The 24,192-nt window shown below is 40.7% G+C and overlaps 1 protein-coding gene and 1 pseudogene across 1 annotated transcript in view; both read right to left on the minus strand.

Moving 5' to 3' along the window:
- Nucleotides 1–24,192, minus strand: part of Hecw2 (HECT, C2 and WW domain containing E3 ubiquitin protein ligase 2) — a 203,930-nt gene that overhangs the window by 165,906 nt on the left and 13,832 nt on the right. The gene's annotated exons all lie outside the window — the stretch shown is intronic.
- On the minus strand, nucleotides 1,836–2,521 carry LOC114619711 (annotated as a pseudogene).

Below are 24,192 nucleotides of genomic sequence, written 5' to 3' on the forward strand. Positions count from 1 at the left end.
TTGATTATTTTTAGAGTCCCTAGTATTCAAGTCTATTGATTCCAAGGGATGCCTGAGGGAAGCACTATGGTTTGTGGCTGTTGAATGGATTAATCTTAGAAAATTAAAGATACAATTTAACTAAAGTAGCTTATTCCCCAAAGCTCGAAGAATGCTTATTGGCAGTAAAGCAGCGAAATAAGAGATACAATCTTCAGGTCACAATACAACCTGACAACCAAGTCCAGCTGTTTCTCCATGGCTGGCTACTTCTATGCTGCCACCACAAAAAAACCAGCATCAAGGTTCGCACATCAGGAAGGGGCAACTCTCTTCCAGAAAGGGCTTTAGGAATCTCGCTTGTGTTTATGAGCCCCACACACCTATAGTCTGACCTCACCAGTACCCACTACTGGAGCCACTACTTAACAGGCCTGCCTCTGCTGCAGTTCTGATTGGGAGCTTTTCACTCTGCCCTTGCGCTTGGGAAGCAACCAGACAAACACTCATTGCATGCTCACTGTTTTCAGATTCCCAAATCTCCCAAAGGAAACACATTTCTACATGAATCAGAAAGTTGTCTTTAACGTACATAAAAGTCAGATGCCCGATTTTTCTTTTTTTAAAAAAAAATACAGGGCTTCAAATCTAACCCCAAGTTGATATACATATATGAAATACATTTTTACAATTTAGCTTAGGAAGTGGCAAGCAACCAAATTCAATAAAAAGGAATGGTCATTAAGAACTCACCACAGGCAAGGTTAGTATTACACAGACAGCCCTCCTGTAGCTCTTAAAGTAGCTCTCCAGACAGCCACACTCGTGTCTCAACTGACAAAGAGACAGAGGTGGTCTGTGCCAGGATTTTGGCTAGTTTGACATTCATCTAGGTCTCATGCATGTAACCACAGCTGGGGCAACTTCACAATTTGCAACAGCCATGTCTTGTCCAGAGGACAGTACTTTACAACACTCCTCTCATCCTTCAGCTCTTAAATTCGTTCTGCCTTCTCTTCCTTGATGTTCTGAGGTTTGGTGGTGACGGTGGTGGTGGTGTATGTGTGTATGTGTATATATGCATATATGTATGTATATGAATGTATGTATGTATGGTATTGTTTATGTGTATGCACGTGTGTATGTGTGTGTGTGTGCGCGCACGCGCTGTGGCGGTTAATACAGATGTCTTGCTTTGGATTGAGCACTCAATCTCTTTATGATCAGCACTCTGGCCAATTACAAATCTCTTCAAAAATTGACTGACTGCTGTCAATTTTGGTGTGGAGGTAAGAAAAAACTTCCAACCTTGATTAAGGAAGTTACGCTGTTTTTTTATTCCAAATATAATATTATTACAAGTCAGGATGGACATTGACATCGATTTTAGGAACGTAAAAATCTGCAATTAAAATGAAACCAATGAAGAACAATGTAAATCATTTTACTTGAATATATTCCCTTGATCCACAAATGGAAATACTATCTTTTTCCAATGATGCTTTACATATGATTGAGACTGTAGTTAGCTCAAGAATACATCTGACAGATGTCCTGCTAAAAGCATGCATCAGGAAACTCCAACATATTTGCATTAATGAACATTTTCAGAATTGGCATTAGAATTTAGCATAGTATACTATGAGTCAGAGTGAAACATGCCATGCAGATTTTTACTCCCTGAAAGAATAGCTTTCAAATTTGACTGCACATGAGTTACAATCACCTGGGACTCTTGTTTAAAATTCAGATTTCAAGAATAAAACCATAGAAATTCTGACATATTAATTAAAGGGTAGATAAAATGAATCTGTGTTCTCAATAACAAATCCATGCAATTCTGATACAGGCAATTCTTTTTTTTTTTTTTCAATATATAAGTCCTTTATTGCCCAAACTGTACTTGTGATCAGGATCTTGTTTCTGGAGCTAGGAATCTGAGGCCTCACTCGTCAGCCTGCTGCACGGTTCCCTTCTCAGACACATAGATGCCATCCAAAAACTTTCTGATATCTTTGTTTTTAACTGTTGTAGCTTGCTGAATCAGAGCCGCTGAATTTGAAACAAGCTCAATATCATTTCCTTCAAGGATTAATTCATCCTTCTGGGCTTGGGAGACAGAACAAGCAACACCTGTCCTCATCCGAACCCTGCGGATGTATTTTTCACCCAAGAAGTTTCGGATTTCAACCAAAGACCCATTTTCCTGAATAACGATGTTGATGGGAAAGTGAGCGTACACAGACCTCATCTTGTAACGGAAGCCCAGTGTAACACCCTTGATCATGTTCTGAACATGACTGCAGATGGTTCTGACAGTGGCCAGTTCCTTTCTGTTACCCCACCACTTGTCAACCCGGAGCCTTTTCTTTTTCTTTCCAAGAAGACTCAGCTCTACGTTGATGTGATTGAAGTCCCTCCGCAGAGTTCCCCTGGGGCCCTTCACAATGACGGTGCGCTCCTTCAGAGTGATGTCGACATTTTCCGGAATGTCGACAGTCTGATTGCTGAGAATGGTCTTCATCCTCGCAGTAGATGGGGCAAAGAGGTACAGGCAATTCTTAAGCCATCGTTTGAAAGATTGATCAACAGTGTCAAAAGTTAGGTGCAGACATATTCTTTATAATTCTTGCTTCTGCTCAGTAGCTGGCACAGAGGTCCATGCAGTTTCTACTTCTGCTATAAAAATGTTGCCAAGAAAAACTTTTTTCATGTCCAAGTTAAACATGGTGTTTATAAAAGGTGTAATGGGGGAACCCTGGGAGTATGAGTCTGTCCACACAGTGGATAATGTCACAATAATAACTACCACACCCCAGCTGCCAGGGCCTTTAACAAGGAAGACTGAAAGAGATTTCCCCCAATATCATTGTGTCTCTTATTAGAAAAAGAATAAAGTCAATCTTTACACATCCAAATTTGTTCTTATAAGATATAAATGAATATACTAAATTTGTCCATTACATTTCCTTAATATTTGTTTAATTTAACATGAGACATTTCCACCCTGTAGTTTTGTGACTAAGAGCTTTCTGACAGCTTGTGAGGATAGCTCCAGTTGTTTTTCTGAATTAGACACCTTAGACAAATGATTAAATTTCCAAAGTTTTGGTCCTCTTGTCTGAAAAGGTGGGACAGCAACAACACAAAGCTAGTTCCATTTTGAAGGATTGTAAAATAACACCAAGCAGCAAGGAGCCAGGTGCAACCCAGCATCACCTGTGTTAGTGTCCCTGGCAGGGTCAGTAGGAAAGACTAAACCACTGATGAAAAATCTGAAGAAGCTTTCAGAATTTTCTCATTACAACAAATACACCAAGCAGAGCAGAAGCAGCTCACTCAGAGTGCAGCTGGTCAGAGGGAGTGAGCTCTGGAGTCCCCTGAAGCCTCATGTGAATAGACTCTGTTCAAATTTTCATTAAAACTGAAGCAATGTCTTTGGAAGAGAAGACTTGCCTATTTTCAATTAACTAAAGGAATTGTGCTAATTTCTTCAGTTTATTATACACACTCATTTCATAATCATTTTGGGAAAGGTTAAATATAGCAAATAAAACTGAAATTGTAGGACATCTTTGTAAGAGTAGATGGCATCCATCCAAGATGCCTTTCCTGGAACAAACTGTAACAACTTGGTTCCTTTCCGCCCTTCCCTAACAAGCTATATTTAAGAGTCTGTAAGTATTTTCATTATAAAATACCCTCACTATGATTCGTGATTTTACCTTCTAGCCTGCTTCAGAGTTTCTATATAAACATCTCAATCAAATGTTTGAAAAAAAAAGCAAGTTTACTAATTTAAAACCTTTTTTTATTAAAAGAAAAAAAATAAGAATACAAAAAGACAAAGCCAGAAGTGGCAGGAAGGTAATGACTCTGTTACACATGAAGAAAATTGTTATGATTTAATAAACAAAGTCAGATGCATGAAAATGCTAAAACTATTCTTAAGACACTTCCTTTTTATGGCTTTTCACATTGGCCTCTAAAACTCTGCAACTCATTAAAACACATGAAATATTTTTAACTTATGAACTTAGAGCAACTTAAAACACATACGGCCACTCGCCAAGGACAGCAACTTTACTTAGTCACCATGCAGAACTTAGACACTGAAGGGAATAACTAATAAGCTTGAAAATATTACATGCAAAATGGATGAGAAACTTACAGTGTGCACATTAACTTAAATCAGCCTAAGTTATCACAAACAACTGGAGAGCCAAGGGCCTGGAGAATGGCTCAGTGGGTGAAGGCACTGGTGTCAAGCCTGATGACCTGAGTTCAATCATCAGGACCTACATGGCTTAAGGAGAGAAAAGACTCCTGAAAGTTGTCCTCTGACAACCACATGCAGTACATGTGTACCCATAAACCCACACACATACAGAGTAAATAAATGTCACCTTTTAAAATTAAAAAAAAAATCAAATAATAAGACAGGCAGAGAATCTTATCATAATAACAGAAACAAAACTAAGGCACAATAAACATGCAGGTGATTTATTAAAATATAGCTCAACTAGGCTAAAACAGTGGCTGTGCAAGGTCAGTTTCCTTTTCTTAACTAGTTATTTCAAATTAGTCCAATGAAAACTAGCCAGATTGAAAGGTGTATGCATAAGCATCTACTAAATATGATCTATTTGATGTAAGATACAATGTTAGAACAGGAAGAACATATATATGAATGTGAACTTGCCAGCCACAGAACCATGAGTGCTATTTTCCTGTTGCTTACAAATTAGTTAGTCTAAGTTACTGTCTTACAGCAATTCAAGCAGCCTGAGAGGTGGTTATCTCTGGAACAAAATACCAAATTTTAAAACTTGTCAAAGTCACTTCTCTGAGAAAATATCTATTCCTATTGCTGTAGCCTTGGACACAGATATAGATGCAGATATAAATATAGATATAGAATGTGGGAAAAATGCCACGGCGGTGTCCCAGAGGCTTTCTACGCGGTGGGTCCCACATACAGGAGAAAGGTCTGGAGTTCCAGAGGCTGGAGGCATTGGTGACGGCAGGCCCCAAAGATATGAGAATGTCCATAGGTCCAAAAGGGTTTATTTTCATGGCGGGTGGTAGATGGTCTGGATGTACCCCCCTGAAACTCAGGGCAGACCTGAGTTAAATAGGGAGGGAGAAAGGGGGAGGATCTGGGGAAGAATGATTAATTGGCTCCGCCCTCTGGCCTTCATTAGTATGTAAATCTCTCTAAGGCCTGAGGCCTGTAGTCACACCCTCTACCTGTGCACTTTGGGAGGGGCTGTAATGACCTACATGACTGAAGAATGTAGGTCTATGGAAACTAGACTGTGTGTCAGGACTGTGGGTTCTGGGGACGTCGCCAAACACCTGCTGTTTCTCCCTTAGAGTCTCAGGGTTCCAGGCCCATGCCCAGCCAAGAACCAAGATACTCTTACACAGTTCCACAATAGAAATAATCTCCAAGAGTTACATGGACTCTCATTGTCTCATTTCAGCATTAAATTAATGGTAGAGAAGGCATTGCTCAGGCCTGCGTGGTTGCACAAGGGAAGAACATGAATGACAGCATTTGTCTGCCTTACTTCGACTGTGGACTGTGGAACTATCATTAGTAACTTATTTCACTGAAGAGCAGCGGTAAGGTTTATCAACGTCAAGGTCTCAATCCACCTAAATAAGGCTTATCAGCTTTGTCATCAATAAACATTTCAATATAATTTTGTTATAATTACACAAAAATATTTAATCAAGACCAGTTTCTTGATTTTTCCATATCTTTGTTTAAGGACGTGGTGCGACACTGCCATGCATTGCTTAATGTTCTTTATAACTGCTATTAACTCAGAAACTAATCCTGCAGGTTGGAGATGCCCACAGCAGGCACACTGATAGTTAACAGTAGAGCCCGTATTCAATTCTGATCTCTGACCTCAGCATGTATCACCTGCTACCTTATGCTACCCTATATTTACTTATAGGCCTCCAACCTGCAGCTTTCTCTTTCCTCTTAATAGTTGTATGGCATCCAACTCTATGTATGATTTCTCAGTATGTAGGAATGGAAGCTTCAAAGAAGATGTCAAATCCTCCACATACCACAACAAAATGTGATCGTTTTCTAAGCTTTTAGAGAGAAAACAGTACTGTCGGACGTGTGCAGTTCTCAGGTGCAAGAACTTTGGTCCACACCTGCCTTTTCCTTGAGTTAACTTTTGTTGACAAGGAAAACAAGCACTAGGGGCTGGGCTGCTTGCACTGTGAGGAACACCCTATGACACAAGAGCAGAATATAAACCTACAGGACAACCTTTAAAAGCATCCAGAAAACCACAGCTTCTAGAATCTGAAACATGAATATCCTGTGTTGGTCAATAATAGGTTGTGACTGATGTGCAGGCTCCCGTGGATTAGCCATTTGATGGACCATGCAGGGCAAATTCTTCATCCATATCTGGTTTCTCTCTCCATCAGGCACAGTCACCGGACACTAATAATTGGAGACTATTTCATGCATGAAATTAACTGTTGCATTTTAGAACTGTCTTGTCGCAGGCAGATAGATGTGCCAGCAAGTAGCCTTTATAGAGTTATTTCCTTAGTGCATCAGTTTCTAAAGTACATTTTTAGAAACTCCAATCTGTGTCCTACTTAGAAGTTCATAACCTGCACCAGAGCATATCAAAGCCCTAGAAGCCTTCAGACTTGCATGGAGTCTTTCACTGATTGGCCAAGGGAACCATTTCTAACAGAATGGCCTGGAAAACATACCTGGAGAGCATGAGTTAATGAATACCCACTGTTTCCCAAACATCTCTGAAAGATGTTTGATCTTAACAACCATGGATAGAATCAAAAGGGTTGTTTTAGTTAGGGTTTCCATTGCTGTGAAGAGACAACAAGATCTGACCAAGGGAACTCTTTTTTTAAAATTAATTAATTTTATGTATATGAGTGCCTGTGTTGAGACACACAGAAGAGGACATCAGATCCCATCACATATGGTTGTGAGCCATCGTGTAGTTGCTGGGAATTGAACTCAGAACATCTGGAAGAACAGTCAATGCTCTTAACTGATGGGCCATCTCTCCAGCCTCAACAAATGCAACTCTTACAAAGACAAACATTTGACTGGGGCAGGGCTATAGCTTCAGAGGTTTAGTCCATTATCATCCTGGCAGAAAGCATGGCAATGTGCAGGTAGACATGGTGCTGGAGGAGCTAAGAGTTCTATGTTTTGATCCAAAAACAGCCAAGAGGAGACTATCTTCCACAGGCAACCAACCAGGAGGAGGCTCTCTTCTGTACTGGGCAGAGCTTGAGCATAGGGATCTCAAAGCCCACCCCCACAGTGACATACTTCCTCCAACAAGGCCACGCCTACTAATGGTGCTACTCCTCATGGGCCAAGCATCCAAATACATGAATGTATGGTAGCCAAACCCAGTCAAACTACCACAAAGATAGACCAAGATGACCAATAATGAAAGTTTTAAAGGGAGCCTAGTTCTTGCATCTTCCAGGGAAACTATGTCTTCTAGGAAAACTAGAGAGAGCCTACTTATCACAAGTTTCTTAAAGAGCAAGAAGTCCGAAATAGTTCTGCTTTAAAGGTTTCTGACTAACTATCTAAGTCATGAACCTCTGTCCCTTGAGACCATACAGATGCCAGCTCAGGAACTTTATATCTCCCCAAACACTGACTAAGCTGGGCCTTTCTAAGGATTACACTGCTCATGCTAAACTCGGTAGCATTCTGATTTTTCATGACTCTGTTAAGAGTTAGGACTCAGAGTAATACTAGTTAATATTTTCTCAGTATTAGGTACTGTGGGAAGTACTACCAAGGTGCACAGTTACTCTATCACATTAGCTCATAATTTTCCCAATGGCTCTCTGAGTAAATTTCATCATATCATCTAGTTTATTTGTGCAGTATCTGAATCTACAGTAGCTTGCTCACAGTCATAGGAGAAAGGCCAAGTCAAACTCACAGCCAGGCCACGTCTTTGGAGTCTCTACCCTTCACCTGCAGCTTTCTGAGTTAAAGACCTGAGAATCCTGCAAACTTTTTAGGGTGGCTTCAAATGATGTCAACTCCATCATTTAATTCTCAGGGGAGTACAATTTTAATATTCTTGCCAGTATTCCTTTTCAGTCCCCGAATTATCTCATGAGTTCACAGCAGCCTCTTGATCACATCTGAAACTGAGCAACAGAAGTCTCTGTGTGAAATATTAAATGTGGTAGGCAACCCTGGCAAGGCAACCAGTCTGCCCTGTATCTTGTTCTTCTCATCTGCAAAGCAGAAACTATACTAGTTCATAGCGTGGAACAGGGAGTGCAGTGAATGTTCTCTTAGCTTCCTAGGTGGAGATAACCCATCTACAACCTTCTTGTTCAATAATGCAGCATTTTCCTGTTTAAAGTCTAACACACACCTTTACATGACCTGCCACCACAAGAAAAAAGATGTAAGGGCTTTACAACAAACACAAATGTTTTTATTTGTGATACGAATGGGTTAAGTACTGTCTTAGTCAGTGTCCTATTGCTGTGAAGAGACATCACGATGATGACAACTCTTGTAAAGGAAAACATTTGATTGGGACTGGCTCAAAAGTGTCAGAAGTTTAGTCCATTATCATCATGGTAGGACCATTCTCCAGACATGGTGCTGGAGAAGTTGCTAAGAGTTCTATGCCTGGATCAACAGGCAGCAAGAGAGACACAGATATTTGGCCTGGCTTGAGCATTTAAAACCCAAAGTACACCCCGTTGACACACCTATTCTAACAAGGCCACACCTACTCCAACAAGGCCACACCTCCTAATCTCTCTCAATTAGCACCACTCCCTAATAACCAAGCATTCAACTATATGAGCCTATGGGAGCCATTGGTATTCAAATCTCCATAAGTATTTACACACAAGAGTGTTTTCCTAGTTGGGCTTCACATTTGGTCTGGAAACCCCTCTATATGATAGCTTGATTTCTTTGTTAAGTTATTGCCTCGTACTCATTGGCTTTGATGCTGTTTATCCTGCCCCTCCCCTTCACACCTATTCACCCTGCTCTCTATCCTGGGAAAGTGATTTGTGTGAACATCATCAACAGGGAGCAGCACAAAAAGATAAAAAGTGGGACAAGAGGGAGAGAAAGAGAGAGACACAGAGAGACACAGAGAAAGACAGAGAGAGAGAAAGAGAGAGGGAGAGAAGAAAGGAGAGAGAGGAGAGAGGGAGAAGGAAGAGGAGGAGGAGGAGGAGGAGGAGGAGGAGGAGGAGGAAGAGGAGGAGAGACAGAGACAGAAACAGAGACACAGAGAGAGACAGAGAGAGAGAGACAGAAACAGAGACACAGAGAGAGACAGAGAGAGAGAGAGAGAGAGAGAGAGAGAGAGAGTATTGGGGGTTACTAAGTGATATTTTTCGTCATCTCTTGCTCATTCTGAGAACTGCTAATTGACTATAAGACTCTTCCCAGAGCAAGGCCTCAACCATTCTGCACTTAGCATTCTAGGTGTTTCTAGTGTTCACCTCATGCAAGCATGTGATAAGAAATGTAAAAAAGAAAGTTTTTTGTGTCAGTGCAAGCACAGAAGCATACGAGAAGTGCTTAGGTCTCAGCTGTAAGCGGCTAAGTCAGAGATTAATGAAGGAAGACTCTGTCTGCTTTGTCAGTGAAATGTATTCCATCTTCTAAAACACCGAAATAATAGTTTGTGAATCTCAGAAGTAGGAGAAGGTAATGGGAGAAATTAGTCATTCTCCTTAACAAAATAGAAAATATGAAAAATGCCAAGTGCTACAGCTATGTCTCAGAGATACTGCCGGCAACCATGACAGGAACGCAGGGTGCAAGTCAACACAGAAACAAGTTTGTAAATAGATGCAGAAAACAGTAATGTGAGAACATCACTCTCTGGCCACAAAACTTTCCTGTACCTAGAAAATGATCCGAGAAAAGGGTGGAATTTTTTTTTTATTTCTCTGATTAGCTAAGGCACAAAATAAATCTGTTAGACAAAGGGAAAATAACATATCCTAACTCTTCAGTTCTACAACAATGTGCTTCCTACCGTCTCTTTTTCTGAACTCTAAACTGATAAGCTTCATCATTTCTAGCATGCATAGAAACAGAAAGATGGTGATCCACCCAATACACCAAAAATGGGAGTTAGTATATTGGAAAACACAGTCAGAGGCAGAGCTAGGTGAAAACTATCATGTCAACACTGAAGATACCCTGATCCCTCTTTTGAGAGAAAATGGAATTTGACATTCATTGGGATAGTCTGTGAACAAGGAGGTGCTTGGAAAATGAGATTATCAATGCAGAAGAGACTGAAGCTGGTGCTACCTCAGCCTACTTCGAGACACTGTCTCAAAGCACCATGGTGACATACAAACAGCACACATTTCCCAGAGTTCTGAAGATAGGAAGTCCAAGATCAGAGAAGCTGTGAATTAGTGTCTATTGAGGACTATACTCTCACAGACAGCATCTTCTCATCCTCAAGCTAGAAGTGGAAAACAAGTTCCCTGAGATTGCTTTTATAAGGGCCATATCTCATTCATCAGGATCCTATGACCTAACAACATTCCCCCAACATATACTAATACCACCATCTTGAGGGGGGCGGTGTCAGGACTTGAACACATTAGAACAGTGCAATCACAAGAACACTCAGATCACAGCAGAAAATGCAGGCAATCCACTAATCCCTTATGAGGAGCCACAATATATAAAGAATTCCTACAACTCAACAACCAAATAAATAAAAATCCACCAGGTTAAAAAAATGAGCAAAGAATGTGAATAAAAATTTCTTCAAAGCTGACATATAAATAACCAACAAGCACATTAAAAGATGGTCAACATAGCTAATTGTTAGAAGAAATATGCAAATCAAAAATCACAATGATACCATAGCTAGCACATGCTAAATACACAATGCATGGCAACAAGCTACCTCTCCAGCTATCTTTTTACTTTTTAATTTGAGGCAGAGGCTTACTAAGCTGCCCAAGCTGGCTTTGAGCTCACATTATAGCCAAACAGGCTTTGAACTTGAAATCTTAATATCTTATTCTCCAGAATATCTAGGACTACTGGTTGCATTACCTGGCCTCACTAGGAGAGTTATAAATTAAAAACAGAAAAATAACAAGCGTTGATGAAAATGAACAGTGGTACAGCTACTGGAAAAGGCTAATGATTAAATGATGGGATTAAATAAACATATTTAATCACTGGGCAAAATGCTATACGTTTCTATAGATCTTTGCAAAAGCAATGATATTCTCACAGGTATGAATAAATGGTTTCAGGATTGGTAGAGTGCATTGCCGTGAGACTTCCCAACAGCTATGGAGAAAGAAAAAGAAGAAATATCCTATTATCTCTCTTTTCCAACCCTCAAAAAATTCACTAAACTCTAAAGCCCTGTAAGAATTTCTATTGTTATCTAAACACGTTTACTACTTCCTAATCATTTCCCCGTCTGCAATATGACTCCTGGGGTACCCTGTCCCCAAAGCTTGTCCCAGGGGAGAAAAAGTCATGCAGATACAGTAATTCAAAACTCTGAGGAAAAATGAACTTACACAGAGTTCAAACTGAGTGTGGTGGGTCACACCTGTAGTCCGAGGATGTAGGAGGTTGAGGCAGGAGGATTGTGTGAGTTGGAAGCCAAAACAAATGACTTAATGAGTTTATAGGCTACAGAGTGAGACCTTGTCTCAAGGAAAAGAAGAGAAAAGAAAGCTGAAATGGAAAGAATGTTCACAATGGCCATGTAAAATCAAGTGCTCTGTTACCCTAACACCAACGATACACTGGTTCCCCCAGGTCTACCTTTAACTTTGAATCACAAACTGCATGTACATTTTTCCAGTCCTAGAGTTTCTCTCAGTCTCTATGTCTCAAGTGAGGTAAGCGCATTCCAGAAACACATAGAAGTATCCTATTCCCCATGCCCATCTATACCTATCAGAGATAAAAAGCACATTCTTGTTGGCTACTATTTTCCCCAAAGGTTGGAAGAGGGAGATATTCCAAATAACATCAAGTAATTTAATTGATGTTTTTAGAACAGCATTACTATGAGAAAACAGAGAGGTTAAGTAGCTTTGCTTGAGCTAAACTTCTGTAGAACAACATAACATACTCCCCAACTTCCTCAGTCATAGTATTTTGGTAGAAAACTCCAAGAAGCACTATTTTAAGTATTCTATAAAACTGGAATGAAGTGCCATCTAAGAAATCAGTTGCTGTCAATCAAGTGCTTCCTGTAAGTCAAGCATGGCACAAGGTGGTTTTCAGATACTCTTCACTCCTTTCTGTAGTCTCGCTGGGTAACATAAAACAGAGGACAACATTGTGAATCAAGTTCAAGCAGGCAGTCAATGACAGAGGCGGAGTCAATGTGAGCCAGTCTGAACATCATACATTTTCTTTCTAGCCAGAATCTAGTAGGACAGACATGCTAGGCCTCCTAGGCCTAACTCATTTCAAATTGGTAGCAAACAGTAGCATAGTTTTGAACAAAGGGCACGATGGCTGCCTACCACTGCCATGTCTGCTGGCATTTTCTAGCCAGGAGAAACTACACTGAGTGTTGCCAAACTCAACTTTTAACACAAGAAAATATATTCTGGATTTAAATAACCACCTCTGGTTAGTGAGAAGATCCTAAGGTAACAGCAATTATATAACAAGTAATAGAGTTGCAAGACTGGCTAACAGATGGGTACATTCTAAACAAGAAAATATAGCAAATGGTGGCAGTATGAAGCGTCTGCCTTATTGGAAAACAGCAGGCCCTTCTGCAGGAGCTTCCTAGACATAAAGAACAACTATCAAGTCATAGTAGTTTCTCTAACTCACTACAAATAGTGCTTGGTATCTTTGTAACTAGCCTTAACTGTGGGACTCTTAGGGCCTTTCATAACGGCCAACACTGAGCACTTGCATCACTCTTGTTATGTACATCAGCAAGGAAATGGGACAGACAAAGGAAGGAGTTTCATGTTGGGGAAGGGTAGGGTATATGAGTAATGCCTACACACCTCTGGAACAGATAGTACTCTCTTGCTCTTGAGTGAATAGATAAGCTTGTGCATTGTATTAAGACTGAGCCCTCTGACTAAAACAGGATAGTCTAGAAATAGTTCAGAAGCACGGGATACTTGAAACTCATAAATGTGCTTTTAAGAGGAGGTTATTTTTGTAAACCAAATATCCACAGGAAATTTTGTTATTCTCCTTCGACTCCATAGTCTAACTAAAGATCTGTATTGTACTAATACAAAGACCTTCTTGGACTGAATCCCAGTCGCAGTTGGTTTACTTAAAAACCATGAAAACTTTACTAAATATTATTTTGTCCTAAAGAGCATCTTCCCATAAAGACTGCCCTTTACCCAACCCTGCTCAGGCTGCCAAGACCTCTCTTTGAGCCACTTACTTGTATTCTCACAAAACACAAAATACAAAGTTTAACTTCCATTTTTATATTCAATTTGTATACAGTTAAAACTACAAATTTTTAATTGCCCCAAAGCATAATCTTATTCAACTGTTTATAAAATATGCCTCAGCTATTCTGCCAACTTGTAATTCTTATCATTAGAGAAACATGTGATTTATTTCATTTCATGCTTAATAAAGGCTTTGCTAAATCTACATGTTTCTAAGGAGACATTTAGCAGTATCCTTCAAATTAAATGCACATACTCTTTGCCTTAGCAATTTCACACCTCAAAATTACATTTGTTTAGAAATATTAGCACAAGAGCTGAGCATAATGGCACACTCCAGTGATCCCGGCTTGTGAAGGAGGATCAGGAGTGAGACTGAGAGTGGGAAGTCAGGCTGAGTTACAGCAAGATCCAACAAACGAGACACTGGCACGAATGTCCGAAGACATATTTGAAGGATGTCTACTGGGTGCTTTGGTCATTCCCTCGGATCAGTGAAAGAGCTATTCTAAGAGTCCCATGGACTCCTGCAGCTGCACATTACACTAGGTGATACACATAATAAAGCTTCATCTGGAACTTAGGTACAGTAAGAATGTCACAGGTTCTAATAACAATAGAGCTATCATTACAAGGCAATACAGGTCAAGTTAATGCAGTACTTTCTCCTTTCCACATGTTTTATAGTACTTGTGCCTCTGTTATTGAGGGAAGCAGTCCTGGCCTCCTCTCAAGCACACCTAGATTGTGAGCATCATTACCTTTTACTTTGTGGCCAGATGACTTAAATTAACAGTGCCTGAACACAGGCACCGTGGAACTTCTGTAGTCAACCCTACAATCCAGATGGCCACTAAATGGCCAGCGAATATGTAGCACACTCTGTGCACACTAGACAAAGGGATGGCGTCTCATCCAGCCAGAGTAAGAGAGAAGGAGACAAGATTTGTTAGGTTTAGAACAATGTATTATTTAAAATATATGATGAACTACTTGGATTTTTTGATGATGAACTATTTAGGTTTTCTTGGAATTGAATGTCTTACTCCCAGTTTTACCTGAGTATCTAAAAATCACAGAGAGCAAAATCATGAAAGAGAGAAGTGGAAGTTACTATCAAATGTTGGAACTAACCGATGACTACCTATGACTATTTAAATAAATGGTGGAACAGTCGTGTTGAGTGCTTTGAAGACACTTCAAACAACAATTCAGCCAGTGAGAAGGCCAAGTGAAAACAACAGGAATTTAGAGAAAAGTATGTGTGGTGATACAAGTTCTTTACAAGGATAGTTACAAGCCAGGTGCTGTGATCAGAGTCTTCCATCCCTGCATTCTAGAGCCTGAAGGATAACTGTTCAAGGCCAGTCTGGGCTACACAGAAAAGATATGTCTCAAGTCAAATAATGAAAAGGAGTACTTCTGAGGATATGTCTACTATATACAATCCATTGTTAGCATTTGTTTACTTGGATAAAGGAAGATCATTTGTATCATCACAAATCGTATATTTAAAAAAACAAAGTTCTCTTGTAACATTGTCTGAGCAGTTTCTCTGTAACAACCTTACTTCGAATCACATGTATCAGGCATGCAGCTGACCAAATATTTCAAAATACCAGGTAAGTAAAAATATACCTTTCACAGAGATCTTGTATGCCCTGGGTATTAAAAGATGAAATGTGAACATTTTATATGTCTGGCTATGGAGATGGCTCAGTCAAGAAAATGCTTCCCATGTAAGTATGAAGACCTGAGTTCATTTTGATACTTTATTTGGTGATAGGTGGTGAGCAGAAAGTATTTAATAGATTTAATAGATATATTTTAACAAATATTATCACACCACTAAAGTGAAAAACTATTAAAAGCATCATCTTCTCAGTCAAACACCATACACAGAGATACTATTAAAACGACTCCCAGGGGCAAAGGGTGTAGCTCAGTGATAGAGGGTTTGCCTGGCATGGGCAAGATCTGGTTCCAATCCTTAGCATCTCAAAGAGGAAAGAGCGAAAAGATTCCTAGGGACAGATAGACTCTCATTAAAAATTCATCATATATGAAAGAGACTCAGTAACTACAGATCTTCAGACCTTGGAGACGCCATCTTTTTAATGTCCTTATAAAGACATGTTCTGCAGCTCGTTTCAGCAAAGTGTGGCTTGATTACAAAGCCCTTAGCAACTTGCATGATTTATTTTCGGAAACTGAGTCACTTCCCTGAAGTTTTACAGCTATCTCTTGTCAGTGAAAAAAAAAAAATCTAAAGCTCAAAAGCTCTCAAGGAAATGAACCAAAACATTCTGGAAACTTCACTCTCGGTGGGGAAGATAAGATAGGCATGCCTATAAAACCTGTCACCCAGAGGAAGCACACAGAAAAGGACAGAATTCTAACAAGGGCCTCAGGTCCTTTGAAGGCAGGAAGGGGAACATATTTTTTTCTCCCAGCTTAATTATGTAGCTGACTTGTACCAGAAGCTTCATTTGGGCTTTTACTCAGGTTTATATCAAGTGTGTTACCCTACTTTCTTACCATACCATAGCTGGCCTTTCATAAAGCATACAGACTTTCTTTAGAAGTCAAGCCACACCATGTGTTTCAGGACTCACACTCACCTAAGCTCAACACTTTAGTATTTTTCAGTACAAGCATTTGATGCCCATAGCTGGCTAACAATGTTATATTGATTTCCTCTAAATGCTATTAAGCTCCAGGGTAAAGTCTGAATCCACATAGTAAAGGGATGGTTTAGAATTGACCTGCCTGTTGCAACTTGCATGTAACTTGGATGTAACCTACAGCTTTTCATCCACTGTGGACAGGTGAGGGGAAACACAGCAGTGGATTTGGAGATGAGGTATTAGTCCCACCCAGTGAACCCTCCTAGTTAAACAGCATAACTCACCCTCTGGCCCTTCCCATGATGACTTTACTTGCCCAAAGCAACAATCATGTTGTGTCACATGGGCTATGTATAATGAAAAGATTCTACCAAGTTTCTAGATCTCTTGATTGAAGAAAATTTATTATCATTTTGTAGCAGCCAACAATCCCTGACTTCCCAGGTTCACAGGATCTTCTAATGGCACCCCAGTCAGTAGTCAGTAACTTGAGAATTTAGGACACTTCTTTATACTGTGGTTTAAAAAAAACCCCAAATACTTGCATTTAGCCCTGAATGAATGTTCCCTCCTGGGATACTCATTTCATCGTGTTAGAAACTTTCTTGACTTTAGGTACAAGTCTATACTTGAACTCCAGATCTTCAGCCACCCAGCCCGTTCCTACTCTGGAAGACAAGACATGCGGTCCTCTTTTTACTCTATCAATCACAAGTCATCAGGAGAGGTGATCATCTTTAGAGTTCTACCAGCTCTGAAACCTGTTACTCTCTAAAAGGACACCATTTTAATAACACTGTCTCCAGTATCTTATCACCTCCAGCCACTAAAACTGTAAGAGTTAGGTGGAGAAGTGCCATAGCTGGGTCTGGTTACGGCAGTAATCGAAAAACATGGATTGATGAATGGTTGGGAAATGATTAGACTCTTTCATTGGATTCTGTGTCATGATGCATTACAGAAGCAGTGTCCTTACGAACACCAAATTGTGAGCTCTATAATACAATGGTTTTGAAATGCTTTAGAGTAGAAGGAAATATCCTCCCTTAGAATCCCAGATTTATGACCATATCTTAATGTAAAAACAGTTTCAGAAATGTGTGAAGAAATCAGAATCCAGAGAATGCAGGGTCAGACAACCAGAACTAACCAGTAAACAAGCTCTTCATTTAATCTCACTGTTCTACCTCCAGTCACTTAGAACAGTTGTTCTCAAGCTATGAGTTTCAACCCCTTTGGGAGGTCACATATCAGACATCCTGTATATCTGATATTTACATTACAATTCATAACTAGTAAATTTACAGTTATGAAATAATCATAAAATAATTTTATTGTTGGGGGTCACTGCAACATGAGGAACTGTATTAAAGGGTTGCCGCATTAGGAAGGTTGAGAACCACTCGCTTAGAACCTACCTATTTTACAAGACAACAGCCACCAACATGCTACCAACAATGGCAAAAACTACTAAGCAGGAGAAGACACTTTGCTAACTGCTTCAGAAGTCTTCGGAGCTGATTATTAGATGCTGGTAGCTTGTAGTTACCCAGAACGGAACTACTTGTGACTTGAAAATAAATGTACAAAACCACGAGATTTATTTTGTTTTAAAGAATTAATCAGTTCCTCAACAATCCACCATTAAAGCATGCTTGGCTAGGAAGCTCTGCAGAAAACAGTCTAGGCTGTACCTCAAGAGAACAAAGGGAAGGTTTATAAATCTCAACCTTGAGATTTAGCCCTGATGTTTCTATTAATTGGCCATGAAAATGGAAGCAAGATTCTAAGCCTCTCTCTTGTGAAATAAAATGTAAGAATTTGAACAGTCTCAAGGTAATCTCAAGAATGTCTTTAGGATTTAAAAAGTAGGTCTTTCTGTCTCTTGGTCTGACTCAGACTTCTCCCCACTCTACTTCCTAGACCACAGTTTGGTTCTGTGTCAGTCTGAGGCACTTGGCCCTCCAATCCTCCTCAAACCTGGACAGCCCTGATGTTCTGAAATTGCTTAGCTTTTGAGACACATCAAAGAAAGTTTCAGAAGCCACCAGCTGACCCAAGGATTTCCTTTAGTCCCTGCAGAGACCCTGTCTGTTGTAATGGATCACAAAGGAGCATGTGGTCTAGTACAAGCTACATCTATATCCTGAGGCACAGCTGCCATCCATTAAGCAATACTTTAGGCATAAAGCCAAGAATGGAAGAAGATGTGACAGAACCTCATGCCTTAGCCGCAGAGTCAGTGTTGGTCCAGAGTCACCATCCTAGGTCAATATTACACAAAATTCCTTGTAGGCAAAGGCTGGATACTGCTCACAAAAGTGGCACAATAACCACAAATTTTCTGCTTAAATCAATTCTCTGGTTTGGTAGAGTTTGTAGTTCATTGGCTTGAGACTGCTGTGTGAACAGTATTTAACTTTTAATCAAATATTTCTCCCAGAGGAGCAAAGGACCCCTCAGAATAGCCTTTCCTGATTGAGTAATGAGAATTCAGCCTATAAAGTAGGAAGGCAGTGTTCCCACACAAGGTTTGCTGATGGATGAGAGGAAATCCTGGCCCTTCCCTCTAACATGGTCTTTTTTTGCCTTGATCTTGGTTGGGCTCAGACTTATCCTGGGCGTAAGATCTTTACCACCCCTCAGGTTTATAAATATTATTCTTTTTCACTTTGCTCTTCAGAGAAAAGAATGCAGCTATCATATCTGGAGAGGGAGGAGTTAGTATAGGGCAACAGTATATCTGGGCATAATAAACTAAAAATGATGAGAAATTCTCTATCACACACAGCATGCCTATTTATTAGTGTCAGTCATAGGGAGCAGAACTTGACAAACAGACCAAGAACCTGAAATTTAGCATGGATTCTAGAAATGACACATACTTAATTTCACTCACAGAAATAAATTTTTAAGAGACCACAGCAAAAAGGGCTCATGCTGTGCAGGCATGAAGGTGAAAAAGCTCAGATCCCTGGCACAGACATGAAAAAGCCAGGCATGGCACATGCACTTATAATCTCAGCCCTGGGACACAGAGACAGGTAGATTCTTGGGGCTTGCTGGCCGGCCTGTCTAGTCTAGTTCTAGGTTGAGTAAGAGACCTTGTCTCTAAAAATAAGTTAAAGGCTGAGGTGAATTGGCTCTCAGGGCAAGGATGCTTGCCACTAAGCCTGATGACTTGAGTTAAATCTCCATTGTGGAAGGAGAGACCTCCACACATTTGAGAGCATGAGCACAACCATGTGCACATACACTGTACACACACACACACACACACACACACACACGGGGAGGGGGGAAAGAGAGAGAAAGAGATAGATAGATAGAGAGAGAGAGAGAGAGAGAGAGAGAGAGAGAGAGAGAGAACATATGTAGAAACGGGAAATATTTATGTCAATTTGTTATATCTAACCAGATTGTTGAAGTAATTCAAACCAATCTTACAGCTCCCTAAGAAGAGGATCCACACAGGCATGGAAATACTGTCCAGAACTAACCAGAGCATGAATCTAGAGACTGGAAGAACATTCAGGTACATGTTAAATTGGAACAGAGGACATTAAAATCCTTATAGAAGCAATGAATTTTATTGAATTTGCATTGGAAACTAGGCACTGGGGATCCAAGCATGATTACAAGATTCTACACTCTCAGCAATGGGGAACTATTCACAAAGACTGACAGCATTGATACTGAACGCTGTGATAACAATCCAACCAGACAGACAGACTGAGCTCCAAACACCATGCAGGGTAACAGTTCAGCTGGAGCAGCAGCAGCTTCTAACTAAGGGTCAGATTTTGTGCTGAATTCCAGGGCTCCCTGGATATAACCACTTCCAAAGGGTGACAATTCTCTTTGGGTCAGGAGATGTGTGATAAAAATTCAGAGAGCACTCGACTCAGAAAGCAGTCCTGGCTCCACATAAAGGCCTTATGGAAAGGACAGCCTTGGTATGACTCAGGGTGATGTAGTCTGGAATCAAGAAGACTTCTCATAAAAGGAGATGCGGCAGAATGCACCCCAGGTGAGCAGTGGCACAGAGAAGAGGCAGCATTACTGAGGTACAAGAGGGGGACTGGCAGGCAGGGAAGGCCTTGCAGCTCAGAAGGAAGCATATTTAATTTGAAACTCATAATGCTTTGATGAAAGCCCCACTGGAAGAAGATGTACTATTCAATGTGACCTCAGTGCACAGAAGGTCATGGAGGAGAGACTCAAAGATATCCATAAAAAGGAAGTAACCTTCTCAAAAGAAGAAAGAAAAGGGGGTGGTGCACTAGGCAGTATGTTCCCAGTTTTAAGAAACATTTCTTTTTACTTTATGTGCATGTGCCTGAGTTCACATGTGCCACATGTGTGCAGGTGCCCGTGAAGCCCAGAAGAAGACATTGAGTCCCCTGGAACTGGAGCTTACAGATGGTTCTGAGCTCTGATAGGGCTGCTGAGAACTGAATGCAGGTCAAATTTCAGAGCAACAAATGCTCTTGAATGCTGAGTCAACTCCCCAGTCCCAGGGTCCCAGTTTTTAAGGAAAATGTGTAGCCTGTGAAAATAAAACACCACAAACTGTTTTGCTTTTTTTTCCCAAACACAATGCTAGTACAAAGTGGGTAGCATGAGTGACAGAAATGTACTTTTTAAAATAGCTCTAGAAGTTGGAAGTTCAAGATAATGGTGTTGGGAGGGCTGCTTGATCTTAGAGTTGTGAGAAGGTTCGGCTAGTGGCCTCTCTCTTCTGCTTACAAATGACCCTGTATATAGGCACAAAAAGGTATAAATCTTCCAGAGATGCCACCCAGTAGATGAAGGCCTCTCCTGATGGCCTCACGTCAATTGATTTCTCCCCATAAAAACCCCATCCCCAAATAAGGCCACATAGGATCATTGCTGAGGGAGAGATACAGATCAACTCATGACGAACTATAAGAACAGTTGGTTTACCATCTAACTGTGAGGTCAGGACTTAGCCATGGGCCACATCAAGAGCAACATTTACATGTGAACTCAAATTATAAGCTCTTAAGTTTCAACCAATATTACCAGTGCAGTCCCGTCCCACAGAATCTTGGTACCACTGTTTATTTGAGGGTTTTTAATTTTTAACATATACAAATTGATCTAGGTCTAAAGGAAACCAGGATCCTTGGCCAACAGAAGACAACCTTAAAAATAACTATAGTACTGTGAAATTCTAAAAGGTTGCTCATAAATCACCTGACTCCCTATCATCCATCTTAATTCACTACAAAAGGCAGTTCACTAGAAAGACCCTTCTGACTTGGGACAATCGGCCTGAATTGTCCCATCTATCTACATTGGGTAAGTGGATTAACCTGACTTCTGCTCTGGTTTCCACCATCAATCATGTTAATAGTTGTCATGAGAATGACACAATATTTTTGAAAGATTTCTCTGAATATAAAAGCATAAATAACATCATGGATAAACTGAAAGCAAAAAAAGTAACCCCTCGCTCCACGGTCTTTTCCACAACCTAATTTGTAGTGCTCTGGACTCTCTAAGGTTTTGCACAGTTGCTCAGCTCACCTCCTCACACCTCCCTTTTCTTGGCCTGCCTTAGTGCTGGTGCTGGTCCAGATGAGAATGCCAATATCATTCTCAGGGAAAAGTAACCTCATTTCAACCTCCCTGAGCTTCATGCTGAGAACTGGGGTGGGGTCCTCCAAGTTTGGGGCCATGCTCCATGCTCTGTGGTTTTCCTGAACGCTCAGATGTCTCCACTAATAAAATGCCATCCGAAAGCTCCTAGATGACCATCCCCCAACTTTCTGTTCTTGGCTGCTTTTGAGTGGAATGCTTTGCTTCTCCATAAATAGTTCAAAGCATGATGCCACATGGACTGTTCTTCAAAAGTGGTTCTCTCCAGGGGACTTGAGCACAGATGTTGGTCAGCTTGACTTAGAAGCAACAGACCAGAAAAACAGTACGCTGTCCCCAGCAGCACCTTTCCGTATTCCAGTTTACTCAGCCATAGCTGGCTCAGCTTTAGCTCTGACTTTAAGGCTGAACCCACACCCAAGCTCCATTCCTGTACTGTCTCAGCCACGGAAGTTCTACTGAGGACAGATAATAGTTTCTTTCTGCTTCTTCCATAATGTTATCAGTGAAGGGTAAGCAACTGGCCAACGTCAAAACAGAAAGAAACGTCAGGCTAAACAGTGTACCACTAGCCTCTACTTATAAACTGGGAAAGATATGATAAAGGAAAAAAACCGTCCGTACATTTAGCTTTCATACTGAGGAAAACTAGTTTAACTATAATAACTGGGGGAAGTTAGTTAGAATCTTGATCAATGTATTCAGCCATGAAATGGGGCAAATAAGAACGACATTAAGTAGAAACCTGTTGTGTTCTGCAGCATCCATCCCACCCGCTCTCAGCAATTTGGTTTGTGTCTCATCAACCCCACCAGAACATGAAGACTCAGAGGATAATTTGCATAATGCTATTCTCTTGGCTACAGCAATGGATTCAGGGAAGGGCTAGGTGTGTTGGTTTGCTGTTAAGTCCCTGATAACCATACCTGGAAAAACACTCCATACGACTGCTTTAAGAGTTCAATGAGGTAAGATACATAAATCACTTAATACCCAACTTAAAAAAAAATATTTTAATTCAATATTTTCCAGTGACAGGAGACACTGATTGAACCAGAAGGTGTTAAGCTGAGGAGATCACTTAGGTAACTCACAATAAACAATTCAACAATGAGAATTAAAGAGACAGCATAGAGAAAAACATCCAGCTGAACATTTACATCCTTCAGCAACAGACTAGCTGAATAGGTTAAAAGTGGGGTATGAGTCAAACTACAGGCAAGGCTTTTAAGTTCCAGTGACTAGAATATGCCATTTTTACTAATAAAACAGAGAAATCAAGAATTGCTTTGTGAAGTCAATCAACTTATTTGGAACACATGAGTGTGAGGCATGAGGTGTCCTATTGGCCTACAAAAGCTCCTGGCAGTGAGGGCTGGGCTTCTGGCTGTCTGGAGGAGGAGCCAAGGGAACTGTTTGCTGCCTTGGGCTTCAGTGCTCTAAATGCTCCCAGGACAGCTGACTCCAAGCTCAGGGAGAGGACAGAGAGAACAGAGCTGGATGGTTCTGAGGGATTTAGGAAGCTGGCTGTGAAGAGAGGGCTCCAGTCAGTCTGCAGTGTTGAGAGATAAAACTTCCAGCTTCAACTGGCTCACTACTAAGTCAGAAGGAAAGCACATGAAGCAGTGGGTTGAAGGGAAGGAAATCCACAAAGGCCCAAATAGCTATGAGAATAAATAAGGGCAGTTCAGTGGAGAGGAAAGGACTGGCCAGGAAACAGGGATCTAGGACAGTGTCACAGACAGGGAAGAGCTGCACAAAGCAAGGGCAGGAAACAGCCCCAGGGCCACCGGGAGGGGTCCTTCCAGAGTTACAGATAAGCGCAAGTGTTTTGGTAAACAGTATGGATGGGATTCTAACATACATACATAAGAATGATGTGTACTCCCATATATAAAACTGTCATTAGTTTCATTACCTTCTTTTGTTAACCGAGATGGTAAAGAAATTTTGTTGAAAATAGTTCAGCTCATGGATACTTTTGGGAATGGGCCACAAAACATGGTTTTACTTCAATAACCAGTAAGTTAGGTCAGTTATAGGTTAAAGGAAGAGGCTTACATTTTTATGCAAAGAAACTTCAGTTTTGTTTAAGTCTTCATATATCTCAGCCTTTTCTACACCCGGAGCTCATACAAGCAGACACTCAGCCTGTCAGTCACAGTCTAAGGAAGGGTGGGGCAGGTTGTAGCTGAGTGCTAGCCTTGCAGGCATAGTCCCAGGACCCCTGTGAAAAAGCTGGGTTCAGCATTGTGCACCAGTACCCTTAGTGCTCCCAGGGCAGGGGTGGGGATCCCTGGAACATGTGGGTTGGGTTGGCTAATTTAGCTCAATTGGTAAGCTTCATGTTCAGTGAAAGATCCTGTCCCCAAGAAAAAAGAGACTAAGAAACCGAACATCCACCACTGATTCCATACATGTACTAGTGCGTGTATACACACACACACACACACACACACACACACACACACACACACACACACACACA

This window comes from Grammomys surdaster, unplaced genomic scaffold (assembly GCF_004785775.1).
Source record: "Grammomys surdaster isolate TR1022 unplaced genomic scaffold, NIH_TR_1.0 165, whole genome shotgun sequence".
Classification (NCBI taxonomy): domain Eukaryota; kingdom Metazoa; phylum Chordata; class Mammalia; order Rodentia; family Muridae; genus Grammomys; species Grammomys surdaster.